Below are 27,255 nucleotides of genomic sequence, written 5' to 3' on the forward strand. Positions count from 1 at the left end.
ACCTTGAGAGAATTCTAGAGTCTCTTTATAACATCATCTCTATCACAAAGGTGGACGAATGGCTGTAGCAGCATTGGTCACACATCAGTCTTGTGGGTCGATCATCCTATAGGGAGGGAGTTGGATGCAATTCCTAAGGTCTGTGTGAGGGAGTTGTGCAAAGGTTATTCGTGGATAGACAAGGAGATCTACCTTGCCCAAGGAGAGCACTCACCATATCTAGGTGCTCACACCCCCATAGATAGTAGCGTACATTAGCTTAAGAACTTGAACTTCCTTCTCATGTTAAGGTCCATCCAGTTCTCCATGTTAGTTTGTTGAAGAAATATGTTCTTATTCACCATGTTTTGTAGGACAACTCTAAGCTTCAAGATGATGGTTCCCTTCGAGTTCAACCAGATTACATTTTAGATAGGAGAGTTTGAAACCTTAGGAATAGAAACATAGTAGAGGTTTTGGTTAAATAGGATTTATATCCTGTCGAAGATGCTTCTTGGGTAGATCTAGATACTTTGAAATCAGAGTTTCCTTCATTCCAACTCTGAGGACATAGTTTTTGAGAGGAGGGGAGTATGTAATAGACCCTTGTAGGCCATAATAAACTTTTTTGTATCATCCATGTAGATAAAGTTTAAAAGCGATTTTTATGTGATTTTGGATGTTTGGGCAGTCTCATATGGGCATGTTCTGACAGTGACATCCCACCTTCACAAGTGCATACATTGGGATTTTTTTTTGAGCATGTTATGGATTGAGTTAGAAAAAGTTTTGTATGTATGAAATGTAGTCCTTATCACATAGAACAACTTTGCCAGAGTGAAGGTTTTATACTTTAGTCCTTTTCAATCTCGTTTGATGCCTTAGATTAGAGAAAAAGTAAGAAAATGCCTATTTTTCATTCTCTCTTGAAAATTCAATATTAAAGTCTATTTTTTGAGAATTCGAAGGCAAGTCTAGAGAGAGAGTGTCTCACAGCGCTTGTAGAGCTCGCCGAGGAGGGAGAACAAAACACTATCTCAGGAGCGCAGGTAAATTCTCATCAGTTTTGGAGATACGGAAGCTTGAAGAAGGGTCGATTTTTTCAGTGTTGAAAAAAGAACTTAACTTTGTTAATCTTTTCAAAAAGTTTTCTTTTGTTTTTTTACGCGTGTCAAAATTTATAGGAAAGGGTCGCGCGCTTTTGGAGCACCATCTCACTTTTGGCTATTTTTGGAGAACGCGTCTGTATATTCGGCACACCAGGAGTCTGTGTGACACATATATCACGAGACCTCTTGTCATTGCGATTGTGAATGTGATTGAGAGTGTGATTGCGATTGAGAGTGTGATTGCGAGTGTGAGTGTGATCAAGGTAGCCTATGCATAGAAACGCTCGAGGGTGGTCGGGTTGTCGAGCTTCTGTATAGAAGTACTTTTTTCGTTGTAACCTCTCTTACAATATAATAAAATCTCAATCTCTCTCTCTCTCCATCTATTTGATCTTGTCTTGTTGTCTACCAATATTCTGTATTGTGTTTGAAGCGGTCTTGTTACATATATATATATATATAAATATATGTGCACATGTACATATACATTTATATACATATTATATATATGTATATACATGTATGCATGTGTGTATGTGTAAATACAAACACACCCACACACCCACAATGCATTGGGTTGTGCTTGTCTTGTCCTTGCGTCCGAGGGCGTGGGTGGTTCTGCTCCTTGACGGAAACGGTCTGTGATTTCTCATAAATTTATAAATAACTCCCGCCTCTTTTCACTCGAACTTCCGTGTGAATTTTTTAAAAAATCCAACTCTTCTTCCATTCTGACTCAACGCAGTGGGAAAGAAAAAGTGCCAGGCATTCTGTGTGTGCTCCTGTGATTGATTGAGAGAGAGAGAGAGAGAGAGAGAGAGAGAGACGGAGGGAGGGAGGTAGGCTGGATTCTATGTGTGTGTGGCTGTGTGTGTGTGTGTGTGAGAGAGAGAGAGAGAGAGAGAGAGAGAGAGAGAGACGGAGGGAGGGAGGTAGGCTGGATTCTATGTGTGTGTGGCTGTGTGTGTGTGTGAGAGAGAGAGTGAGTGAGTGACAGGGAGGTAAGGAGGGAGATTTATTTCTTTGTTGATTTGGCTTCACGCAGAGGCACCTCAAAGCGAGCGTTACCTGAGCGACGTGATCCAACTCGAGGTAGTTGCTTTTACTGTCGTTGACATCAGCTAGAATAATTGAAATTTTAAGCCACACAACTTCTGTATACTGTGACACTCTCTCTCTCTAGTCAACAACCACCCTCCCTCCAGCACTCACACACTCGCGCACGCGCGCGCGCACACACACACATGCACTCTCTAGGAAAAATGAAGCCCTACATGATACCACAACTGTGTGTCGTCTTTGTGTCTCTGTCTTCTTCTCTCTCTCTCACACACACACCCACACCAAGCGTAGGTAGACCCAAGCCAGATAGCCGTTCACAAAGGCCAGTTTTTTCTTAATCGAAGACAAGCACACCCAGCTGGCTATAACGTTCTTCCTTTTCCAGTGCTATTGTATGTACTGTGGCACTGTATATATGCTATACTAGTGTACAACTGTGCTGCATAAAAGGGATACACTCTTTTTCCACAAGTGGGAAGACCAAAATGTTTGACGATTTTATGTAATATTATTGCAAGACCCATCACAGAATTGTGATTTCCTCAATGCAGAGACAGCCGGGATCAAGGCCCCCACAGTGCCACAATGACTGCCCCGGGTGCCCTGGTGAATGCCTGGCCAGGCCCAGCTTCGTCTCCGGCGCCCACGGTTCTACGTCCGGCCTGCACGCAGTGTGGATATGCACCTGTGTAATTTAGCTTCATCTCGCTTTTAATATAAATATTCAATTTGCTTAAACTGATCGCTTCAAACACAGCATGGCCGGTTCATTTCTCATAGAGCACTCATTGCCATTAATTAATCAAATCGAGTTATTTAACTGCACTTCTTTATTTTCATCAAGGTATATACTGCAAGATCTGCTTTCTTGCATGGAGCAATGTATTTCCCTAGTAGACCTCGCGTCCTTTTCTGTACTTACATGGTCGTGTTTAAATATGTGGTCGCTACCGAAGCACGAAGCATCATGATTCCAGGAATAGGTGCCCTGCCAATCTATTACGAATACGGCTCTCTCTCATTCACTCGCTCTCTCTAATTTGTGGTCAAGTATGGCTCTTTTGCTCTTGCGTGGAGTAACAATTGTGCCCCTCTCTGTCTCCCTGTCTCTACATTAGGGTCGATCTGTAATGTTATCGTAGATGAGGAGAGGCTGGGGCTCTGCATGTCATGTGTCTTCTCTGGACGGGGCTTCTCTCTCCTAGTTAGGTGGCCGTCCTCTCTCTCCTCTTTCTCTCGCTCTCTCTCTCTCAGGGCCTGTCGTGTGCACGTCGGTAGCAAAACTCATTCCTTTGAAATCTCAATCGCGTTATATTTGTAATTACCAAATACTGATCTCTGTCCCTCTCTCACGCAGAACTCCTTATGCAACGAAGAGAGACTTTCTTATGTCTGTGTCTCTTGAAAATCCAAGGCTGCACGATGATGGTGATTTCATCGTTGTTCGATGTTTAAGTTTTATCAAATTTCCACATCTTTCCTAGTGTGTTTAATTGGGGCCGTGCACTGATCGTTGTAGTAATAATCAATAACATGTTGTGCCAACTAGAGACTGTGCTTTGGATCATTGACTACATAATTGATCGACGGTTGCAAAGCAATGAATATTAGGATCATGATTTAACATATCACGATCGTGTTATATTAAACAAAACCGTCTAGTTTTTCTCCTTATTAACCATTGAGATCCCAATGATCTTGAAGTTTTTCAAATGAAAATTTCTAATAACGTATATATACTAATATAGTGGTGATGGCTTAATCAAACTATATGAATACCACGATTGTGGTTTTTCTAAAGCACTATCATGGTTATTTGCTATGATAGTGGTATTTTAAAGAATGATTGTGGTCTTTGTAAAGCACGATCATGGTTTCCAAAGTACTATCCTGGTCTCTAGTTTCACGTCCCATGGTCGTGAAATGAGATCCTGGTATTCTAAAGCATGATCGTGATTTTTAAGCATGATCATGGTTTCTAAAGCACGATCCGGTCTCTCCTTTCATGCCATATGGCTGCATACAAACTTATCCTCTTACTAATCTCATATTCATGGTTATTATGTACCTAATTTGATGATTATGGACCTATCTCCCTTACTAATACGTCTATATTTCTGCTTATTATTTTCCCCTCTCAATTATATGTCCTTTGCTTGCTCTATATAGGTCATGGAGGTAAGCAGTTCAAGTGGATCAAAGCACCTCCTCCTAGTAGTTTAGGTGGATTAAGTGGGTCACATACCATTGCATCTCCTATATCAGAGCTAATGCAATATCTCAACATGGATTTGTAGCATTGGTGTGGACTTGACCACCACCCTACATTTGGTCTTCGACCTTGAGAGAATTCTAGAGTCTCTTTATAACATCATCTCTATCACAAAGGTGGACGAATGGCTGTAGCAGCATTGGTCACACATCAGTCTTGTGGGTCGATCATCCTATAGGGAGGGAGTTGGATGCAATTCCTAAGGTCTGTGTGAGGGAGTTGTGCAAAGGTTATTCGTGGATAGACAAGGAGATCTACCTTGCCCAAGGAGAGCACTCACCATATCTAGGTGCTCACACCCCCATAGATAGTAGCGTACATTTACAACAAATATTTTTGGTACAACCACTAGATTCTCATATACTTCATGAAGCAATTGTATATAGAGCAGCAGAATTGAGTTGCAGAAAGGAAAAACAAGCACATTATAGAAGTGGCACGTGCCTTGATGGCTAAAAAGAATATGCAGCATTACTTTTGGGTAGAAGTAGTAGCAACTATTGTGTACATTAGGAGCAGGACACCCACTGTATGACTCCTGAATAGAAGTTTACAGGCATAAGACCGGAGATGTCCCACTTGAAAGTGTTTGGGTGTTTTGCATATGTACATGTTCTTGATGAAGTGAGAACAGAGAAATGCATCTTCATTGGTTATGCTATTTGTTCCATAGATGACGTTATGATTATGCTTGTTGATTCTTTAGCATGGAGGCATATCAAAGACAAGTGGGTGGAATTTTGGGAAGAGCCTCATCACATTCTAGTCGCGGACTAGCAATGGATGAAGTCAATCCATTTGGCTTATGAAGTTCATCATGGTGTACATGGTCCATTTTCCAAGTCAACTATAATGTACCACCATGGTTAGCGATAAAGAAGGAGCACCTTTTCCTTTCCTTGATAGTTCCAAGGAAGTACAAGGTTAAGAACATGTGTGTCTACTTAGCCCATTACTTGACAAGCTACACACATTATGGGATGGTATTAAAGTTCATGAATCATATAAGCGGTTTGGAGAAAGGACTGTTATAGTGCGAGGAATACTTATGTGGGCCATGCATGATTGGTCAGGCTATGGAGATTGCTCTGGTAAGTTGAGTATTCTATGATTTCTTGATCAATTATAATTTCGCAATTTCTCTATTGTATATCTCACATTATTTGCATATCTCATCACAATGATTAGAATGCTTGGTAGGAATTTCGATATATGGTTATAAGCAATATAAGCTTGAGATACTAGATCTCTGCTAAAGCAAGCTTCATCACATGGAGGATGACCTTGGAGAGTTCGGCTAGCATCTCATCAAGCAGCGTCATTCTTTTGGCCACCCAGACCCCACATCCACGACTAGTTCTGCAGGGCTCCGGGCCGTGGCCTCGTCCCACACCACTTAAGATGGCTGATTTTGTCTCTCAATATTTTTATTTTTCTATTTGCCTGCGGCCATGTTCTCGCCATGACAACATTTCATTTTGTAGTATCTTCTCGTTGTATGTGTGGTATTTGTGCCGGAAATTTTGCACTGAGAGGAAGTGGGCAGTGATTATTGTTTAGTTAATTTTGTGCTTCTATTGGTGTATAAGTAGCCTTCGTGCTGCTAGATGCTTTGCCCGGGCAATGGTAGTTGTAATATAGGCATAGATTGCTTGCTGGATGGAGACAATGGTAATAGTAATACAAACAAAGATAGCTTGCTAGATGAATTTTCCCAAGAGCTCACCTGAACTATTTTTCTTATTTGCGTATCTCTTCCAAAAGGTTTGATCGGGGAGATAGTTGTATGAGGTATGCCTGGGAGCTTACCTGCCAGATGTTTTTATATGGCATCACCGGGAGGGTGAATTGAGTAGTAGTGGGTGATCTGTGGACATGAAGCAAGGTCCTCCACACTCCAACAACAAGAGAAACTCCTCCCACTATCATGTTCGACCTCCGTGACCACACTTTGACGAGACCACACTCCATCTCTGACAACCCATTAGGTCCTCCAACTACCAAATGCACTTATGAAGAGCATGGTCAACTTTGAAGGTACTGAGTGGTACACCCCTTCATCCATAGAGAGATCTTCATTGTGTACTATCTACCTTTCTTGAGGGATGTGCATGGCCACCTCTTTGGCCAAATATACTCATGGAGGCAACACCCCTCTCCCTTTCCCAAGGTAGGGCAAGATCCTCTTTGAGCACTATCTACCTGGAAGATATTCCTTCTACTACACAACATGATGAAGGGTTGGAACTTCGAGGAGAAGAACACCCAAGGAGGAGATAAGGGGAGCACTCTCTCCGCAATATAACATTCTCTCTTATATCATTCTTTTATGCATTTTTATATAGAGTGTTAGTCTCTTGTGGTGTTTAGTCTATCTCTCTATGTGTGTGATGTAAGTGCTCAATGGTGTGAGTAAGTGGCATGCAGGGATACTATGGTGCTAGGAGTAAGTGGTCAATGGTGTGGTGTGAGTAAGTGGCATGCAGGGATACTATGGTGCTAGGAGGTGGTCATAGAGCATGATAGATGGTGTGGAGCATAGGTCTTCCATGTCTAGCTAGTGAGGTCAACGAATCCTTGCCGAGTATACTTTCTTAAGAGGATCCACACTCCCTTTCCCCTAAAAATAGGGTGGCAGCATGAATATATGTACAAAAATACTATGTCTCGAACAATGCTATTTGGATACTGAACTAACTCTTTGAAAGGTGTAAAGCTAGATTTAACAAAATCCATTTTACTCTATGAGAAAGACCTCACAATTCTAAATTTTAGGTTTTACAATTCAAACCTTCATGATTCCCTTCTCCCACGTCGTGGGCTGGAGTTTCTTTCTATTTCTTTCTCTCTCTCTCTCTCTCTCTCTCTCTCTCTCTCTGTTTCTCTCTCTCTCTCTCTCTCATGCTTGTGTGCCCACACACAAATAAGGCTTGCATTTCTCTCTCTCTTTCTCTCCTTCTCCTTCTCCATCTCTCTCTCTCTCTCCCTCTCCCACACACACACAGAGATGTTTGAATTCTCTCTCTCTCTCTCTCTCTCTCTCCCCATCCCACACATACACACAGATGACTAAATACTCTCTTTATCTATCTGATTGAATACACAAAAGAGAAACATGGTGGAACTACAAGAGCTGGAAGAGGTTGAAACTTTGCAAGTCTAAACACTAATCTCTCTCTCTCTCTCTCTCTATGTAATGAAAAAGTGGGGATTTAACATAAGTTTATATGTTACAGGTTAATGCACTCCCATCCCAGGAACATAACTTCATTAGGGAATATGAAGCACAATGTAGAAGAAAACAAAGAGACAGAAACAAAAGAAAAGCAGATGCAAGAAACTGGGACCATGTAGAGACCATTGATGGCAAAAAAGAGCAGAAATTTCCAAAGAGATTGTGTAGTTTTCTCATCAGCAAACAAAAGGAATGGACATGGCCGCTAAGAAAGATATCTTCAATCATCTAATCCTTCATCCTTCATTAAAAGATTTGCAAAACACAGTTCCAAGGCACTAGAACGATGTGCAAACAATGCTCATAGCAAATATTTTCAACATGCTCCGAAGTTTGAAGAGGTCACGTTATGTGGATGAATTATTCCTCAAAAGGTCTGCCATGATGATGCTCTTAAACTCAAAAGAATTAGAGGAGTCAATTGGCCTCAAACTCACTGATGTCTCTAAGCTATTATCCGTTGATAGAAGGAACTTTTATGTGGCAAAATCTCGACTGGAACTTCAAAATGACAACTCCATGTTGTCTTTCTCCACATGTCATAGGAAACAACCAAGAAGCCGCATACCTGATGAGGTAAAAGAGGTGGTTGTCAATTTTTGGACAACCAAGACTCGTGTGTCCCCTAACAAAAACGACATATGTCGAGAAAGAATTGGTCGAAAGAACTACATCGAGCACCCAATTCGTCTACTAGATGTATCAAAGGTATGGCTAATAGTTGTTTAATTAATGTGCATCTATTATTTACCTAATAGCTTTCTCATAGTTGTATATATCTGAAGCCTAATAGGTAACATGCTATGCTAGTTAATAGATAGATAGTACCTACTTAACACAGTTTAGAGTGTGCAGCTAACTAAGACTTGATTAATACATGTTCACCTAATATATATGTAATAGTTGTTTAATTGATGTATACTTTTTAGATATCTAATAAATAACTAGCTATTTTAACTAGTAGATATGAATATAATAGCAACCTTAGTTCAATTATAGTTGTGCACTTAATTTCTACCTGATAGCTATCCAACACATGTATATAGCTAGTAGCTATATATTAGATGTTGTGTAACTAATTAATAGATATGCCTTTAATAGTAGCTAACAGCTCTATATATCTAATAGTTGTGTAATAGTACTATAATAGCTTACTAATAGAGCGATGTCTCATAGAATGATATCAAATAGTTGTTTATCGTCTAGTTTTGATAGATGTTGCTAGCTACCTAATAGCTAACTAATAGTAGTTGTTGATAGCTACCTAATAGAATTATATCTAATAGCTATTTATCTTATATCTGACTACTAGTTGGTCATTGCTAATAGTTGTAGATAGCTATTAGGTACCTAAAAGCTAGTAGACACAGCCTCATAGTTTAAGCTATCACATGATAGCTTACTCATAGTTTTCTCCAATGACTGTTTAATAGGCCACCCAATATCTATCTGCTAGTTCATTTGATATCTAACTATTAAACAACATTATAATAGCAATTTAATAGCTATCTAATAATTGTGTAATAGCTACCTTATAGCTATTTATTAGCTATTTTATAGCTACCTAATAGAATTTATAAAATAGCTATTTATTAGCTATTTTATAGCTACCTAATAGTAGCTGTTGATAGCTACCTCATAGAATTATATCTAATAGATATCTATCTTATATCTAACTACAAACTGTTAATAGCTATAGACAACTATTAGCTACCTAAAAGCTAGTAGAGACAGCCTCCTAATAGCTTACTAATAGTTGTCTAATGATTGTCTACCACCCAATAATTGTCTGCTAGCTTATTGATAGCTAACTATTAGTAGTGTGTGGACATTAGCTAGGGTTAGATGTGTGTGGACACAACTCATAGTGTTGTGTGTATTATGGATTATGGCATTATGCTTTTTGTGAGAGTAGAGATGGCTTCCCTCTATGGTTAGGGTTTGCAATATACATTAGGGTTTGCTCTTGTGTGTGTGTCTCCTCCCCCTCTACCAGTTGAGAGCCTTGATATCCCAAGCTCATCTACATCTTCATCGGCAGTACATCATGAGCTTGAGAGGGGCTGATGAGATTCAAGCTCGATGTCAGTGTGAGCCAGCTATGCTATGTGCTGGCATGTAAGGTAGGAACATGTGTGAGACATAAATGACCGCGTGTCCAGCTGGTCATAGTGTGTGGACATTAGCTAGGGTTAGATGTGTGTGGACACAACTCATAGTGTTGTGTGTATTATGGATTATGGCATTATGCTTTGTGTGAGAGTGGAGATGGCTTCCCTCTATGGTTAGGGTTTGCAATATACATTAGCGTTTGCTCCTGTGTGTGTGTCTCCTCCCCCTCTACCGTTCTTTCAACAACACCACTATTTACAACTATAAGGTAGCTATTATAAAGTTATTAGACATCTATTAAATTGCTACTAGAGGCATATTTCCAATGGAGCGCTCACAAAATTCACGGTTTCAATCGTACAACCAAGAAACTGTGCAACGGCATCTTGATAACATTGCGCCTATGAATTCTCGTCCCCAACAAAGGATGAGAATATCAAAGGAGGGAGTGACAAATGGAGCTCAATTAACAGCACCCGAGGGAATGGAAGAAGGTCAAGGAATGGAAGAAGGTCCAATGGAGGAAATGTTGGATGCCTTTATGGAGCAACAAGAAGTTCTCTTCCAGGAGCATGAACATGAAGATCATCAACCACGACATTCTCAACGGTCAAATTATGAACCAGAGGAAGAGGCCATGCGTAAACTTAAACGCCTCCACTATACAATGGTTCCAAGATATCTGTATTGCATGCATCTCTTACGATGCTAAATTTACAGTCAATTTTTGGATGGTCTAATACAAGTGCCACTGAACTCTTCAAGTAAGGGATTTTTGGAGATTACATCTAATGTTGAAATGATAAATTTTCAACTTGTATTTGACTAAATCTTAATAGTAACGATCAGATATTGCCATACTTGTAGGCTTTTGAAAGACCAGATATTGCCATACGGCAACGAGATGCCTCCATCTCGTGCAGATGCCAAGAAGTTATTGAAATCCACAGGCATGGATTACAATAATATTCATGCTTGTCGCAATGATTGTTGCCTCTTCCGCCATGAATATGAGCATTTGCAAGAATGTCCCCATTGTGGCTCTAACAGATATAGAGAAGATGTTCAGGGGGGAAAAGTTGTCCCGGTAAAGGTTCTTAGGCACTTTCCAATCATCCCAAGAATAAAAAGCATGTTCAGGTGAAAATCTATAACAAGCTTGATGACATGGCATGCCACAACTCGATCCATAGATGAAGTGATGCGTGTGCCTGCTGATTCACCCGCATGGAGACACATTGAAGAGAAATGGCCTGCTTTTAGGGAAGATTCTCGTAACCTCCGTCTTGGCCTAGCAATGGATGGTGTAAACCCTTTTGGTTTAAGGAGCTCTTCATGGAGCACATGGCTTGTTTGCCTTGTAAATATAATCTTCCGCCATGGTTATAATCTTTGATTTAAGTAGAATGAATGGACCAAAGAAGAGCAACCTTTGATTGTGGTGTCACAGCACAGTTTGTTCAAGAAAGTCGTGCAAGTGCAAGTGATGATAACACAATTAGTGGAATGCTTGATTACTTTGGAACCATTCAAGACATATTAAAGGTTGGCTTTAGAAGTTTTGAGTTGTTTATCTTTGATGTGAAGTGGTTCAAGGTAATTACAAACGGGCTACATGCAACTGTACGTAGAGACAAGAGTGGCCTCATCCAAGTGGACTCCACAAAGCTATCGACCGATCAGCAAGATACTTTTGTGCGCCCAGAGCATTGTGAGCAGGTTGTCTTTAAAGTGGATCCAAAAGATCCACGCTGGCTATTTGTGGTTCAAGTCGCCCCCGCAGTAAGCAAATTTGTGAAGAATTAGAGCTACAAGAGGGTGATGTGGATTCACAGGGTGGTGGGGAGCAACAAGAACAAGCCGATATCAACAATGAAGAGGAGCAAGCAAATGAAGAGGAGAAACTAGAGCAAGATCCAAATGAAGAGGTGCAAACCAATGAAGCTGGAAAACCTATTGAGGAAGAAGACATAGATGATGAGGACATCCTTCATCAAGGGACTTTTAATGATGAGGATGCTGAAATGTACATAGACATAGATCTCTTTGGGGCTATTGATCTTATTAATGAGGATGATAGAATAGATAATGATTTTAAAAATGATGTATCTTAATGATTACGCAAATAGTTATGACATATTTGTATTGATTTTATGACATTGAAGGTGCAAAGTGATATGGTTTACCATTGTTGTTTAGGGAAGTTAATGTTTGTCATATGGTCCTTTCATTGTTTACCATTGTTAATGTTTACCGTCATAATCACTAGTGTAGGCACAAAGTGATATGGTTTACCATTGTTGTTTATCATTGTTAATGTTTATCATATGGTTCTTTCATTGTTTACCATGTAATTTTCATTTCGCACAAGTTTGTAATATGGTTTTTTGTCCAACAGGCCATGGGTGATGACTCACCACCGCTCAACTACAATCCTAATTTCTCATTTAACCCTACACCTCAGGGCATGAGTCCCGAGCAGTTATATGGTTTTTTCTCGTCCATGACTCCAGAGCAGAGAGCCATGGCTCAGACTTATTGGGGTTCTGGAGCAGGGACATCTGCCTCACCATCTGGCTTCACGACGGCAGTTCCCACACCCGTAGGTATGACAGCAGCTCCCACACCTTATACCACACAGCCTTCCACTCCTCTTACAGCTCGATCTACCACCTCTTCACATAGACGTCGCTCACGTAGTAGGTCTTCAGGGGGAGGTTGTTGTGGTGGTAGTGCCACAGATGCTGTGACACCACCACCACATGAGCGTCGTCCTTCGCTCTCATCTATTGATAGCACACCCATAGGTTTACCTTCCACTCCCCGGGGTGCACATGACCATGACAACAGCAAGATATACACAATTAGGGATGGGGAACCTATAATGAATAGTGCAGGGAAGGCAATGAAGACACGAATTGGACAATTGTGCACTATACAGTTTCACAACTCTATTATGACTTTATGGGATCACCAAGATAAGGAGAAGAAAAATTACATAAATACAAAGATAAAGCAAGAGTTTCAGCCATCTGACCCTATGAATGTCGTCTCTAATGAGTGGATACAATATACAGCTCGCATTTTGATGGGGTATCGTAGGTCAGAGGCGAGGGATGCATTTAGAGAGGGGAAAGAGAAACCTGTTTGGCTAGATGATAGGGAGTGGGAAGCCATAGCTCAGGAGCTCACAGAGACACCAGAGAGGTTTCAACAACAAAGAGAGGCAGCAAGGACAAGACTCCAAACAGTAGGGGCTTCTCATCTTGGGAGTGGTGGTTACAAAACCATGCGCCATGAATTCGTAAGTATTTGTAGTTATTTTTGTTTCTCTAAGTGTATGTGGGCTAAATGTTAATTTCTAAAAGTTGTAATTGTTAACCACCAAGTAGGCGAGAAGAGAAGTACGCTCACAAACATGGCCTTGTGGCCTTATTTGAGATGCTTGAAGAAGAAGGAGAGACCATCAATTGGGAGGCATTACCATAATGTAAGACCTTCAAACTATTGGTATATGATCAAAATATTCATGAGTAATGTTTAATTTCTTGTTTATCTAAAAAATTAAAAAATGAGCACCGTTGTCTTTTGTGCTCTATTTTAGACAGAATGGTGCTGTCTGTTTGCTGCTGTTGAGTCCTGTTGACTGCAGGCAGCCAGGCAACACCATTCTGATATAGGTGCCAATATACCCCGCTAGTATATTCACCGGTAAATCTACCGGTATATCTGCTGGTATTGTCACCGGTATATCTGCCGGAATACACGCTGGTATTTTTGCCGGTATTAAGGCTGGTATTTTCACCAGTACGTGTGCCGCCGGTATACACGCCGGTATAGGCCCCGGTATAAGCGCCAGTATTACTGCCCGACGCTTACCAACGTCGTGGTTCCGACACAGATATCGGGGTTTATACCGATGACGGGGCTTTTTTAGACCCCGTTTAATGACGTCGATATAAGCGCCGATATTAGGCTATCATGTAGTAGTGAAGCATCGTGAAAACCCTTGATATTTTCCTTCTGAAAACGCTACTAAAGAATGTTGTTTTGTGCTCCCGATGTGTTGTAGTGATTGGTTGCCGAGGTCATTAAGCATGGTAGCATCAAGCCGCCAGGAGAATTAAAAAAGGATTGGAAGAAGGCCAAAAAGATGTACCAAGAAAATCTTGAAGAGAAGTAGCCCAAGTATGCATGCATAAAAGAGGAGGGACTTCTCATCATGGATCGGGTGGAAGACTATATTTCCTTACTCAGTTTGTAAGTATTTGAAATCTTAATATTTTATATTCAAAACTATGGTTTCCAAAGGGGTCAATGCACGCTTGGGTGTAGCCATTTTTGGTGAGGTTCAGGGCATTTTTTGTATATAGGTAACTTGCCTGACCCATAACTTATGCATTGCTCAATGGAATTTGACAAACTTGGTATCCAAGCACTAGCACACACTCCAATCTTCAATATGAGACCAAAAAAACACAGAAGTAAAATTTATAATCTGATCATTAAATTGTTACAATTTCGATATGGCATGTGAGGCATGTGTTCTAAATAGCATATGTTATAACACTTTATGAAAAAACATCAAAAATTTGTTCTGCACAGATATGCAACCAAGTAATCATTCTGAATTACACTACATGAGCTTCTCCTCAACCATAGGACACATCCGATTGAGAACATATGGTATGGTTTAAGGGACCTCCAATGTTGTGCTAAAATGTTGCATAGCCATTCGAGGGCATGCTCCATAGCCTTTTTTTTGGTCTGTTGAAAACCTAAACGGATTCAAAACATGGAATCCACACTAGTGAGACTAGTGCATGGTGGTCTTAAAACACTGATAGTTGGTGATATCGGTATCTTGATTCACCCTGGAATGGAAGAAATTGAAAATGTTCAATTTTTGCATGTGCAAAGATCTTTTTATAAATCCAACACTATTTACATTTTTTCATTGCTTCTTTTTCCCTGCAGTTCCTTGCTAAATGACTCATAAGCATGTCAAGGGTCATTGCATTTCACATTGTGCACCATCAAATCTGATAGTGTGTCCTTTGGTCTATAGGTGTTTTGAAGCATTTTAGGGCACATTCCACTTGCTTGGGGGCAAGATTTTGCTGACATGTATTGCCAAAGGGAGGAACCACAACGTGTGAAAATTTCAATACCCCGCGGACTTTTGAATTTTGAGGCCTCCCACTTTGGGGAATGTTTTGAATAAAGTACATAACCTGCCACGCTGTGTCCGAACCTACCACCCCCTACATTGCAAGGTATTGTGTTCATTTTCTTTGTCTTCTTTTCTTTTCTCTGTAGTAAGACATCTTCTTTTCTTTACTCGCCTCACCAGCTAGATGGTCTTGTCTGATCATCTCCATGGAAATGGCAAGATGCAGCTCATCCCTCGCCCTACAAGCTACACAATTTGGTGTGGCATTGTCTTCTTTACCCTAGTAAGTTGTCTTCTTTGCTTTGCTCACCTGACGAGCTCGGTGGTCTCTATCTGACTGCTTTGCTTTTGTAAGATTCCTCCCTCCATCTTTCGAGGTGTACAGGTGTAAGAACCTCCCCTTTTGATCTTATAATTAAATTTTCCCTCTCTAAAATAAAAGAAAGATCCTGTTTTACCCTATTTTGGCCTAGAGAGAGAAAATGTCTAGAGAGAGATAATTCAAAATTGAGATATTTTTGGATATAAAGATCCTCCTAGTGTTTAAAATGATTTTTCCTAAAACAGAAATTCAAAAAGAACTTTCCAATGTGCAATTGAGATTAATTGAAAATAGGTAAAAAGGACCTTATCGTGAGAGTCTAATTTTTAAAAAAATTTAGATTAAGGTTCCTATGGACCAATAAGATTAATCCAAATGCAGGGAGGAGATAAATTGAAGAATAAAAGAAAATCCCCCAAAAATGATTAAATACTCACATAAGATGAAGAGTTGACTAAGGACAAGGTTTATTAATTAAAAAAGAAGAAATATTTAGAGGAAATGATGCATTTTTGACACCTCAGTGTGGGGAATTCCCCTCATGAAGGGGGCGCCTATTCACATGTATGGATGAGTTTTAAACTCACAAATAATGAGACATTTTCATCTCTCTTGTTTTAACTAGATCCAAAAAGTAAGCTTAACTGACCTAAAAATGGTCAAAAAGTGACCAAACTGATCTGGAAAATTCTAGAATCAGTTTGCTTGGTTAGAGGCTCACTTTTTGCTATAAATAGAAGTATGCAGTGTTACTCTGCTTTTCTGTCTTGAGCCATTTAACATTGAATTTCTTGATAATTCAATTATTTTTTGGCCTAATTCTCTCCAAGTGAATTTGGTGGCCACTCTTGCTGCAAACAAGAGTAGAAACCTCAATCCCTCAAGCCAAAGGAAAGCTTACAAGCTCCATGTAGGCTTCATTTTTACTTAGTATGAATTTTTAAATCTATGGTTTTCTCAAATTTTATGCTTTGTAAATGTTGAATTAAAATTTGATGCTATGCCTTGATGAAAAGGCCACCCCCTTCTCCTCTTTACAATTCAGCCCTTCTCAATCCTAGAAAGTTTAATTAAAAGATTGATTAAACTCTTTTCATTGTTTACTCTCTTGATTTTTGAAAAATGAAGTAGATTAAAGATATTAGAATTCAAATTGGATTAATTCAAGTTATAAATTGAATGATAAAAGTGAGAAATGATCAGCCATACAAAGGAGGTTATGGCAAAATTTTCTTAAATTTTGTGGAACTAAAGTTTATCATTAGGTTATTCCTAAAAGAGTAATTCCCTCCGTTTGTGCATTCTTAAAGATTTATTTTTATATCAAAGGAATTTATGCATAGGAAGGATGCATAAAAGATTTATTTTTATTTCAAAAGTGTCATTCTCATTAAAATTGAATTTATGCATAAAAAGATGCGTAAAAGATTTATTTTTATTTCAAAAGTGTCATTCTCATTAAAATTGAATTTATGCATAGATAGATGCATAAAGGATTTAATTTTATTTCAAAAGTGTTATTTTTCTTAAAATTGAATTATGCATAAATAGATGCATAAAGAATCTTTATATCAAAAATTAGAATCCTCTTAAATTCTATGTTTAAATTCTGAGAATATGAGGCAAATAGATGTGATGAGATAAGATGTGAATCAGATAGATGATTGGATATGGATGGGTGTGATGTGAATAGAAGTGATGAGAATATGAGGCAAATAGATGTGATGAGATAAGATGTGAATCAGATAGATGATTGGGTGGTTGGGTGTGATGTGAATAGAGTTGATGAGATGTGAGGCGAATAGATGTGATGAGATAAGATGTGAGTCAGAGGTGATGAGATGTGAGGTGAATAGATGTGATGAGATAAGATGTGAATCAGATAGATGATTGGATAGATGTGATGTGAATAGAAGTGAGAATATGAGGTGAATAGATGTGATGAGATAAGATGGGAATTAGATAGAAATATAATGTGAATAGAAGTGATGAGAATATGAGGTGAATAGATGTGATGGGAATTAGATAGATGAGAAGAATGGATGGATGGATGTGGTGTGAATAGAGGTGATGAGAATATGAGGTGAATAGATGTGATGAGATAAGATGTGAATCAGATAGATGATGATTGGATGGATGGATGTGATGTGAATTAGATAGATGTGAATCAGGGATTTCACTGACGTAAATGAGAACATGTGAACATGTTAATAACATATGTTAATAACATAAAAAATCTTGTGATCACATGTTATATTCACAAAGCTTTCACAAGGGCCTAAAAAAATTATCTTGGTCGGGCATAAAAAATCTTCTTAGGTGGCCACTGACCTGCTATTATGTGAAGATGGTAACATGAAAACATGTGAATAGCTTATTCCCATGTGTAGCCAAGCTTTTAAGGGGTTCCCAAATGGCAAGTGACCTGTTATTTTGTGAACAGTAACATGAGAACATGTGAATAACTTGTTCACATGTGTTATTATCACAAAAAATCTTGTGATCACGTGAATATTAAATCCCTGATGTGAATGGATGGATGGATGTGATGTGAATAGAGGTGATGAGATGTGAGGTGAATAGATTTGAGATGTGATTTGAATCAGATAGATGGGAATGAATGAATGGATGGATGTGATGTGAATAGAGATGATGAGAATGTGAGGTGAATAGGTGTGATGTGAATCAGATAGATGGGAATGAATGGATGGATGGATGTGATGTGAATAGAGGTGATGAGATGTGATGTGAATGAGATAAATGCGAATGAATGGATGAGATGTGATGTCATGTGAGTCAGAATGTAAATGAATGATATGAGATGTGAGTGAATGTGTATGTGAAGAATGGATGTGAATATGTGAAAGAATGAATAAGGATGTGTATGAGAAGAATGGATGTGAATGAGTATGTGAAAGAATGGATGTGGATGTATGTGAAGAATGGATATAGATGTGTATGTGAAAGAATGTGATGTGATGTAAAGAGATGAGATGTGACATGAATATATGTGGATGTGAAGTGATAGATATGAATGTATGGATAGATGTGAGTAGTCATACATGTGAACGATTGGATGGATGTGGATGAATAAGATGAGATGTGTATGAATGAGATATGATGTGGATAGAAGTGATGTGATATAATGGTGATGAGAATGAATGTGATGGATATGAATGAAAGTGAATGTGATGGATATAAATGAATGTGATGTGATGGGATGTGAATCGGGATAGATGTGAATGAATGAGATGTGAGGTAAAATGAATGAGATGTGATGTGAGTGAATGTGATGTGGTTTGAATGGATGAGATGTGAGTGAATGTGATGTGGTGTGAATGGATGAGATGTGGATATGGGTAGATGCGAGTGGATGAGATCTAATGAGGATAAATTGAGGAAAAATGTGATGAGATGAAAATGATGTGATGTGATTGGATGAGAATAGGAATACTTATGAAATGGTTGTGATTAGATGAGAATAGGAATACTTATGAAATGGTTGTGGAATTTATTAATGTGGTTTGATATGGAGTAATGTGGAAAGACGAGAGTTCGTTATAGAAACTGTATTTTTGAACTATTTTTAAATCACTGTTTTATGTCAAGAATGCTATAGAAGTATTTTGACCGTCTTGTGAATGAGGTCGTGGTGGAGACCTAATCTGATAAAGTTGCAATAGCTGACGGAGAGTCATTAGAGGACGTCTTGTGTAGTAAGGTCAACCGAGGTCTTGACCAGCTTGATTAAAATGGTGAGCTTCTGGTACGGTGGATGAGGGACCAAGGAAGTGGCCTATGAGTGAAGCGCTAGGTCACCTGCTGCTGCTGCGAAGGATCTTAGAGGGTGCTAGCCATACGTGCTCGGGCTCTGGGTCATTGCCGATACCCACACGTGCGTCGTGGAAGATATTGGAACAAGGAGTAAGAGTTGTTTTCTAAATTCGGGCATGGATCTGGTTGATTGACCTTGCTGGTCCTCAATGGATGAGTTTACACTAGGGGAAGTCTTTGGGGATTGCAAAGAAAGAATTCCATGATGAGATAATTGATATTATACGAAGGAAAAGGCAGTCCATAATTGAATCTATTCCATCACAAGGGAAGGCAAGCACTTCCAAGACTCATGGAGTACAGGTACAGCAAAAGGAAGAGAGAGAAAATGTGGTGGAATGTAATCAGTCTACTGAAGGGGCACGACAAGTGCGCTTTGTGGATGAGGACGATAAAAAAGAAGTTCTTACAAAGAGTCATTACTCCAGGAGCCATTGGGCAAGAGCAACCACTGAAACCCTTGTCAAGATAGGTGACTTGGAAGAGCCATATGTCGCTCTAATTGATCATGGGTCTGAAATAAATCTTATGGCTAAAAATCTCTACAACAAATGTAAGTGGCCAATGGATGTAGATCATGGGTGGATGATTAAAGCAACTAATAACTCATCTCGAGAGCTCTATGCAGCCTGTCCAAATGTAAGGGTAACTATAGGGGATGTGAAAGATGATGAGAACTTCTTTGTTCAGGAGATGTCATCGTATCCCCTCATCCTTGGGCAACCCTACATTACAGCTGTGAGGATGGAAACAAAGGTTTTGGATGATGGCTCGGCATATGCAAGAATAAGGAGTAAAGATGGCAAGAAAGCTGTTCAGTTCTTGACAGTTTGCATTAACCATGAAAGGAATCGTGAGTCTCTTCGAGCACAGTCACTCCCAAAGATAAATAGAGAATTCATGAACTACAGGGAGATGAGGGATTTTGGCCAGGTGCCATTGTAAAGCGGGATTCCAATGGTACAAGGGAAAATGAGTTCTCGCAAGACTCAATCAATGTAAATAACTTTTCAGTAAATTTTCAGGGATTTTCTAGCTATGGGTCACTGGTTTTGTAAAAAGCAAGGATTTGAAGCGTGGCATGCGTCGACATGTACAAAATGAAAAAAAAAGTCTTGAGCAGTGTGGTCTTTTGCAGAAGAATGAGTTTATTTCAAGGGTGCTTGATGAGGTGTCATTTGTGGATACTATGGATGTGCTTTTTGCTATGGGAAGAGCATGCTTACAGGGTGGAAATGAGATGATAAAGGTGTCATCTTTGGGGATGTATGATATAATCCGGGAATTTGAGGGTATGGAATGTAAAAACATGAATTGTGAGATGGATGCTCATGTTGATACAAAGTATAAAACAGTTGCAAAGAAGGTGAAACCAGTTGCCTTGCCCTTGCCACCAGGAAGCAAGGAGAAATTAGATGAAGCCTCTATGCAACCGAATCTCAGAGATCCAAAGAAAATTGGGCATAAGTTTACATAGGAAACCTTAAAAGAGCTGAAGATTGGTGAAAAGGATTTTCTGTTGCCAGTTGAAAGGGAATGCTTTGAGGAGATGCTTGTAAAAGATGGGAAGGCCTTTGCTTTTCAGGTGCATGAGATAGGCTGTGTTGATCCAAGCATAATAGCACCAATGGTGATCTTCACTGTTCCACATGTGCCCTGGAACCTGCGGCCAATTCCAGTACCAAAGGCTCTCTTGCCAAAGCTGATAGAATTACTAAAAGAAAAGATCAGGATGTGAATTTTGAAGCCATCATGCGCTCCATACTCCAACAGATGGTTTACCGTGCCAAAGAAAAATGGAGCATTGCGCTTCATTCAAGACATGCAACCTGTAAACAGGGTCACAATTAGGAATGTGGGAGAAGGTCCGATTGTGGACGAGTTTGCAGAAGCATTTGCAGGGAAAGCTATTTACTCTATGGGTGATCTGTATTCGGGATATGATCAGTTCCAACTGGATATACAAAGCAGGGACTTAACCACAATGAAAACTCCTTTGGGATTGGTAAGGATGTGTACCTTACCACAGGGAGCCACCAACTCAGTGGCGCATATGATGAATGGAATGGATAAAGTCTTGCGAGACTTCATACCACAAATAACTATGCCTTTTCTGGATGATGTGCCAATAAAAGGCTGTGATGAGAAAGACAAAGATGTGGATTTGGATTCAAAAGGGTTTCGCAAGTTTGTGGCAAATCATATAAAGGATTGTGATATGATTCTATCCAGGCTTGAAGAGGTGAATCTTACTTTATCTGGACTGAAATCAGTGTTTGGGGTTGGTGAAGTGCTAATAGTGGGACATCTTTGTAGTACTAGTGGACGCCGACCTTGTCTAGCCAAGATAGATGCAATACAAAGAATGAAAGAGATATGCATTAATGTTACAGAGCTGAGGAGATTTCTTGGTGCATGTGTCTTTTATGTTATATGGATCCCGCATTATGCACATGTAGCAGATCCTCTTTATCAACTTTTGAGGAAAAATCAAAAATTTTTGTGGAGTGCGGCACATACTAAAGCTATGCGGAAGCTGAAATATTTGCTTCAATCATCACCTACTCTAAGGAAGGCAGATTATGAGTGTGGCAGGCCTGTGATTGTTACAGTTGATACTAGTCCTACTGGGATAGGATGGGCAGTAGGGCAAGATGATGAGGATGATCACAGGTATGTAATTAGATTTGGAGCAAAGGTATTAAGCATTCGACAATGAAAATATCCACAGATCAAGAGAGAGTTATGGGGAATAGTCACTGCTCTAAAATGTGAAAAAGAATATCTTATTGGGGCATCTGTACTTGTGGAAACTGATTGCTTGCCACTCCTTGGGATGATAGCAAGCTATACCACTCCAGATATCACTATGCTTAGGTGGATTGCCTATATCAAGTCACTAAATCCTGAGTTTGAGCATATTGCAGGAAAAGACAACCCAGTTGCAGATATGCTATCAAGAGCCAGGTATGAAGATGAAGAAGGGATGATTAGTGACATTGATGATGTAGGTACAAAGTTCTACACTATTGCATATGCAAAAGGGGACCATACTTGCCTATCAAATGCACTTGAGTCTTTTACTGAGGAAATGTATGAAGGAGATTGGTTGCTTATTGGTCAATACTTGAGTACTCTGACAAGACAGGAAAGTTGGTCTGACTCAGAATTGAAGAGGATCCGCAGAAAGGCATATGGTTATTTTCTAAAGGATGGGTACCTTTGGAAGCATCCTAAGCAGAGGAATGCTATGCCACAGAGAGTCATATGTGATAAAGAGACTCAAGAGAAGCTCACGAAAGAATTCCATGAGAGTCTCTGGGCTGGACGTCGAAGTGTGTGGGCCACCTTTACCAAAATAAAGGAAAGACATTGGTGGAAAGGAATGTACAAGGATATTTCCCAATATGTGGAAATATGCATGGTATGTCAAATGTACTCAAATGTGCGACATCGTGATGGCTTGCAACCAACCTACCCACCTGCCATGCACTACAAATGGGTAGTGGATCTAGTTACAATGCCTTTGGGAATTTGGCAGATGCGGTACATAGCACTTGCAAGAGAAGATTTGACAAATCAGGTAGAAGGGCGTGCTCTTAGATCAAAGAGTACGGAAACAGTATGCAAATTTCTCTTGGAAGATGTGATTTGTCGGTATGGTTGGGTTGGGAAAATAACAGCTGATAGGGGTGAGCTAGATGTTGAAGAAGCAAGGGAATTCTTCTCTAGATTTGGCATCAAACTGTCCCTAACATGTGCTTACAACCCTGAGGGCAATGGTAAAAGTGAGCGAGGACATCCTCCAATCGTTAAAGCTTTGGCTAAGGCATGCAGAGAAAGAATGCGAGAGTGGCCAAGGCTGCTACCATATGCTTTGTGGGCTGACCGTACAACTCATAGCTCAGTGAACAGGATATATGCCTGCAGAATTAATGTATGGTCAGAAGCCAGTAATGCCAGTTGAAGAAGTAGTTCCAACTTGGAATGTATTACCTTGGGTGGAAGGATTGAATAGGGAAGACCTCCTTGCATTGCGAATAAGGCAGCTGGAGAGGAGGCCTGAAGATGTAGAGCTTGCTAAAGCTCGTTTGAAAGATGCAAGGTTGAAAAATAAAGAAAGATTTGATAGAAGACACAGACTCCGGCCAAAACCTATTGAAGAAGGTGATTGGGTCCTAATGTATGATAGTAGCCTTGACAACCAGTTCACTGTTCAAAGAAAGTTTGCAAAAAGATGGTTTGGCCCTTACATTGTCAAGCATGTGCATGAAAATGCCACGTATACCCTGTGTGAGCTTGATGGAACAGAGATAAAGAATCTTGTGGCACGCAAAAGAATCAAGATGTTTAAAAGAAGGCATGACAGTGATCCTTTTGATTCACAGGAGACTCAGGATGAGAGGCTTGACAGTGATAGTATGGATATGGCTGAAGAGGAAGAGGATGATCTTCCTGGTAATGTAGAAGAAGAAGATGACATGCAGTTATATGTGGATCTTGATGATGATTTGGCACATAGCAGAGGATGTGCAGGTTTAGAGGGGGTGGATGTCATGCCATGGCATGTCTATGGTGTGAAACCATGCATATGAGGCCATTGAATGCAAATCCAGATGCATGGGATTAAGTGCCATCACTTGAGTCATTATATGATGCCCATGTACATATGTTCATATTGTAAATGAGGTTTAATAAGACGAGCTGATGAGGCTGAGTCGGGTCTCAAAGTTTTTGTACATGAGTGTGGTGTGAATTATGGAGCTTTATGCTTATGGTAGACCTTGTAGTAGGGAACACCCTTCTCGACATGTATGGAAATGTGAGAGCATGTATGATATAAGGTTTGGTTTTCAAGAATGCCCTTTTGAGATATCGTGTCTTGGGATACCATGATTCCTGTTCTTATTCGGAATGAGCAGATCAAGGAGGCTCTGGGTTTGCTGGAGATGATGCTCCTAGGGTAGTGTTTTCCTAGTATTGTGGGTCGTTCTCGACGCACTGGTGTTATGGTGGGTATGGAACAGAAAGATGCATGTGTTGGTAATGAGGTCCAATCTAAGTGGGCAATATTGAGCTTGAAATATCCTAATGAGCATGGTATCGTAACCAACTGGGATGACATGGAAAAGATTTGGGACCATATATTCTTTAATGAGCTTCGAGTTGCTCCTGAAGAGCATCCAGTCTTGCTCACTGAAGCTCCTCTCAATCCAAAAGCTAATCAAGAGAAGATGACTCAAATCAGGTTCGATACATTCAATGCGCAAGCTACGTATGTTGCTATCCAGGTTGTGCTTTCATTGTATGCCAGTGGAAGGACAACAGGTATTGTGCTGGATTCGGGTGATGGTGTTACGCATACCGTTCCTATCTATGAGGGCTATGCTCTGCCACATGCTATCCTTACGTGGCAGCTTACGTGGAGATATCCGAATTTAAAGCTACATAAAAGGTGGCGCAGTGTATTGGCAACTAGGGAAATTTCGATAATATAGCTGCAAAAGGGATGCGCGCCCGAATTCCTTGCGGGGAAAGAGAGAAAAAACCAGAAAGGGGGTGCATATGGACGGGGTGTGTGCAGGAAATGAGAACCAGGGCGTCTTCTACCAGTGATTTTAAAATCAAAACGGCGCCTACTGTATACAGCTTCTAGGGATTAGAATTAATGAGTGAATGGAGAGCTATTACAGGAGAGGATCTTCGAAAAAAATACACATTATACGATGCTTTGTGATCCTGGCACAAATTGCAGTGCATGCGAAATAGCAAAAACAAAGAAAAATTCGCTTTTTTTACTCAGATAAGTGAAATCTTATTTGATGTTTTTTAACGATTTGAAAAAAAATCGTATAGAAGTTTTTTTTAGAAACCTTTGAAAGTATATATGGTTTTGAAGAACCATGGAATAAAAAAGGCATTTGGTTTTGGATTGTTAGACATGGTGATTTTTTTTAAAAGACAGATGAATATGTTGTACATGCTCCATGTGCCATCTTTTGCCTTGTGAGTTGTTGGAATCCAAAAGCAGGTTTTCAGGTGCTCAAGAGACATTTTAAAATGATGGAATTGGCATTATATGGTATATGTGATGCGAATGGTCACATGTATATGGAAATCATTTGTAGAATGTGTTATGCCCACATGTGATTGGTTTAAGGCATTTGGAAAAAGGAGTCAGTAAATCTATGCTTGGAACGGGACATGCTCTTCATACACAATTTATGTGCAATCATCAGGCTGAATTCGGGGATGTATTGAGGTGAATTGGCACATGTTTATGTCATCAAAAATGGAGATGTCTTATGCTCCTTGGAGAGTTATGTGTGTGAGTTTCCTTGTTGGAATTAGAAGCTACTCTCACAGCTAGAAGTCTCATACTTTCCTAGCGACACCGTCCACGTCACGACAATGTGGTGACGCGTGTCGAGGTCTATAGTGTTCAAAGTAGAGTCATTAATATGCTAGTATGCCAAAAAAAACGGCAAGAGCGCCAGCCTGCTCTAAATCCAAAATCTCACCCCCCCGCATGTCGCGTTGCGGCTCCAAAAGAGCCCCAAAATCAGTTTCGTGAATGGCTACACCTGATCGTGCATTGACCCAAAGAATTAAATCCTATATAAATTATTCTTTTTAAATGTTTATTTAATGTAGGAAAATGTGGTGGGCCATTCTCCTCCTCGTGTGAGTAGTATGAATTTGCTTATTGCAATGGGATATCTGCCACATTTGAATGGTTGTGAAACAACAGGGTGTTGCATTGAACTATGAAGTTATGCCTGCTATTGTAAGTTTATATTATTTTTGTTTTATCAGCTTTTCGAAGTTTAACTAGTTTGTGTTTTAACGTTACTAGATCTTGTGTGATACATGAAGATAATGAAGAGGCAATAGACAAGGAGGAGGATTGTGATGGTGACGAGGAGGAGGAGGATGAGTACAGACCGGCCTATTGTGTTTAATGTTTTGTAGTTCATATTCAATGTAACTTGCCTGTTATGGCATTTTGGATGTAGCTTATCTTTTAATATAATTAAAAGATGAGCTAATTAAGATTTCATGAGCTACTATGTTTCATTTTATACTTTAATATGTCGATATGTCTGTTTGTACAAACTAGAACTGTTTTCAATATATTGAATTAAATTATTTTTAGGAAAATTTTATTTTTTACAACATAGCTAAGCGACAAAAATAGTGATGATAATGTCTGCTTATCAGCGTCGCTCAGCAAACAAAAATAACGATGGTGATTTTTATTAGTGCCACTAAGCGCAGCACTACTGTTGAGGAGTGAAATAACAATGCTAAATTTTTTTAACAGCGCCGCTGCGCGGCGAAAATAACATGGGATATTACGACGGTTAGAATGAGGGATATAGCGACGGTTATAGCGTCAAAAAAATAGTGATGTTTATAGCAACGCTTACACTCGAACACTTTTCCAAATCCTTTTTTAAAAGCCACACTATAATTATCACTAACCTCTTCTTTTATTGGAGTTTTTGGAATGTGATGCTATTCTTTTCTATTTGGAGGTTATTTGGTGGGACTTTCTCGATTGTTCCCTTTGCTTGAAAAAATGTGCTCGGGTAACGTATTTTCCCCACACTGCTCAGGGGGAGACTATTTGGAAGGAATTTTGGATCTCATCCTGCACGTAGTCTTGTGGATTACCAGACATGGCTGCTTCAAAACAAAACATGCAAAACATATTTGTGCATAGGAAAGCATAAATAGTAAAAGATCTTGTGTGTCTAAGAGCTTTTCTTGAAGGTTTTGAGGAGCTAGCAGCTTGAAAAGGCAAGAGACATATAATACAAGAAAATAAAGTTGTTTTAACATTAGAGCAATGATAAGAGAAATATGTATATGATCCATGTATACTCTCTATGCATGCAACTTGTACATACTCTATGCTCCATGTATGCATACTGCATGCATACTCTATGCTTTATGTATGCATTCATAGAGAGTATGAGGAGAGTATACCTGCTCTCTATGCATACATACTCTATACTCCATGTATGCATAAACCATGCATACTCTATGCTCTATGTATGCATGCATAGAGAGTATGTGTAAGATTCCTCCCCATCCCCTCAAGATGTCCAGTATCTTCCCTTGTAATCAATTCCCTCTTCAAAATAATAAAAG

The 27,255-nt window shown here is 39.6% G+C and overlaps 1 long non-coding RNA gene and 2 pseudogenes across 1 annotated transcript; all 3 read left to right on the plus strand.

The window, feature by feature from the left end:
• The first annotated feature begins 1,670 nt into the window (after positions 1 to 1,670).
• Positions 1,671 to 2,845, plus strand: LOC147639136 (uncharacterized). Its single transcript, XR_015263444.1, has 3 exons — positions 1,671 to 1,725; positions 2,134 to 2,180; positions 2,702 to 2,845. It is a non-coding gene; the product is annotated as an uncharacterized LOC147639136 (long non-coding RNA).
• Positions 2,846 to 7,849: 5,004 nt separating this feature from the next.
• LOC147639137 (uncharacterized) lies at positions 7,850 to 8,386 on the plus strand (annotated as a pseudogene).
• A 15,542-nt stretch (positions 8,387 to 23,928) lies between these two features.
• LOC147639138 (uncharacterized) lies at positions 23,929 to 26,060 on the plus strand (annotated as a pseudogene).
• Positions 26,061 to 27,255: the final 1,195 nt, after the last annotated feature.

This window comes from Cibotium barometz, chromosome 4 (assembly GCF_041138505.1).
Source record: "Cibotium barometz isolate CiBa-2024 chromosome 4, ASM4113850v1, whole genome shotgun sequence".
Lineage (NCBI taxonomy): Eukaryota > Viridiplantae > Streptophyta > Polypodiopsida > Cyatheales > Cibotiaceae > Cibotium > Cibotium barometz.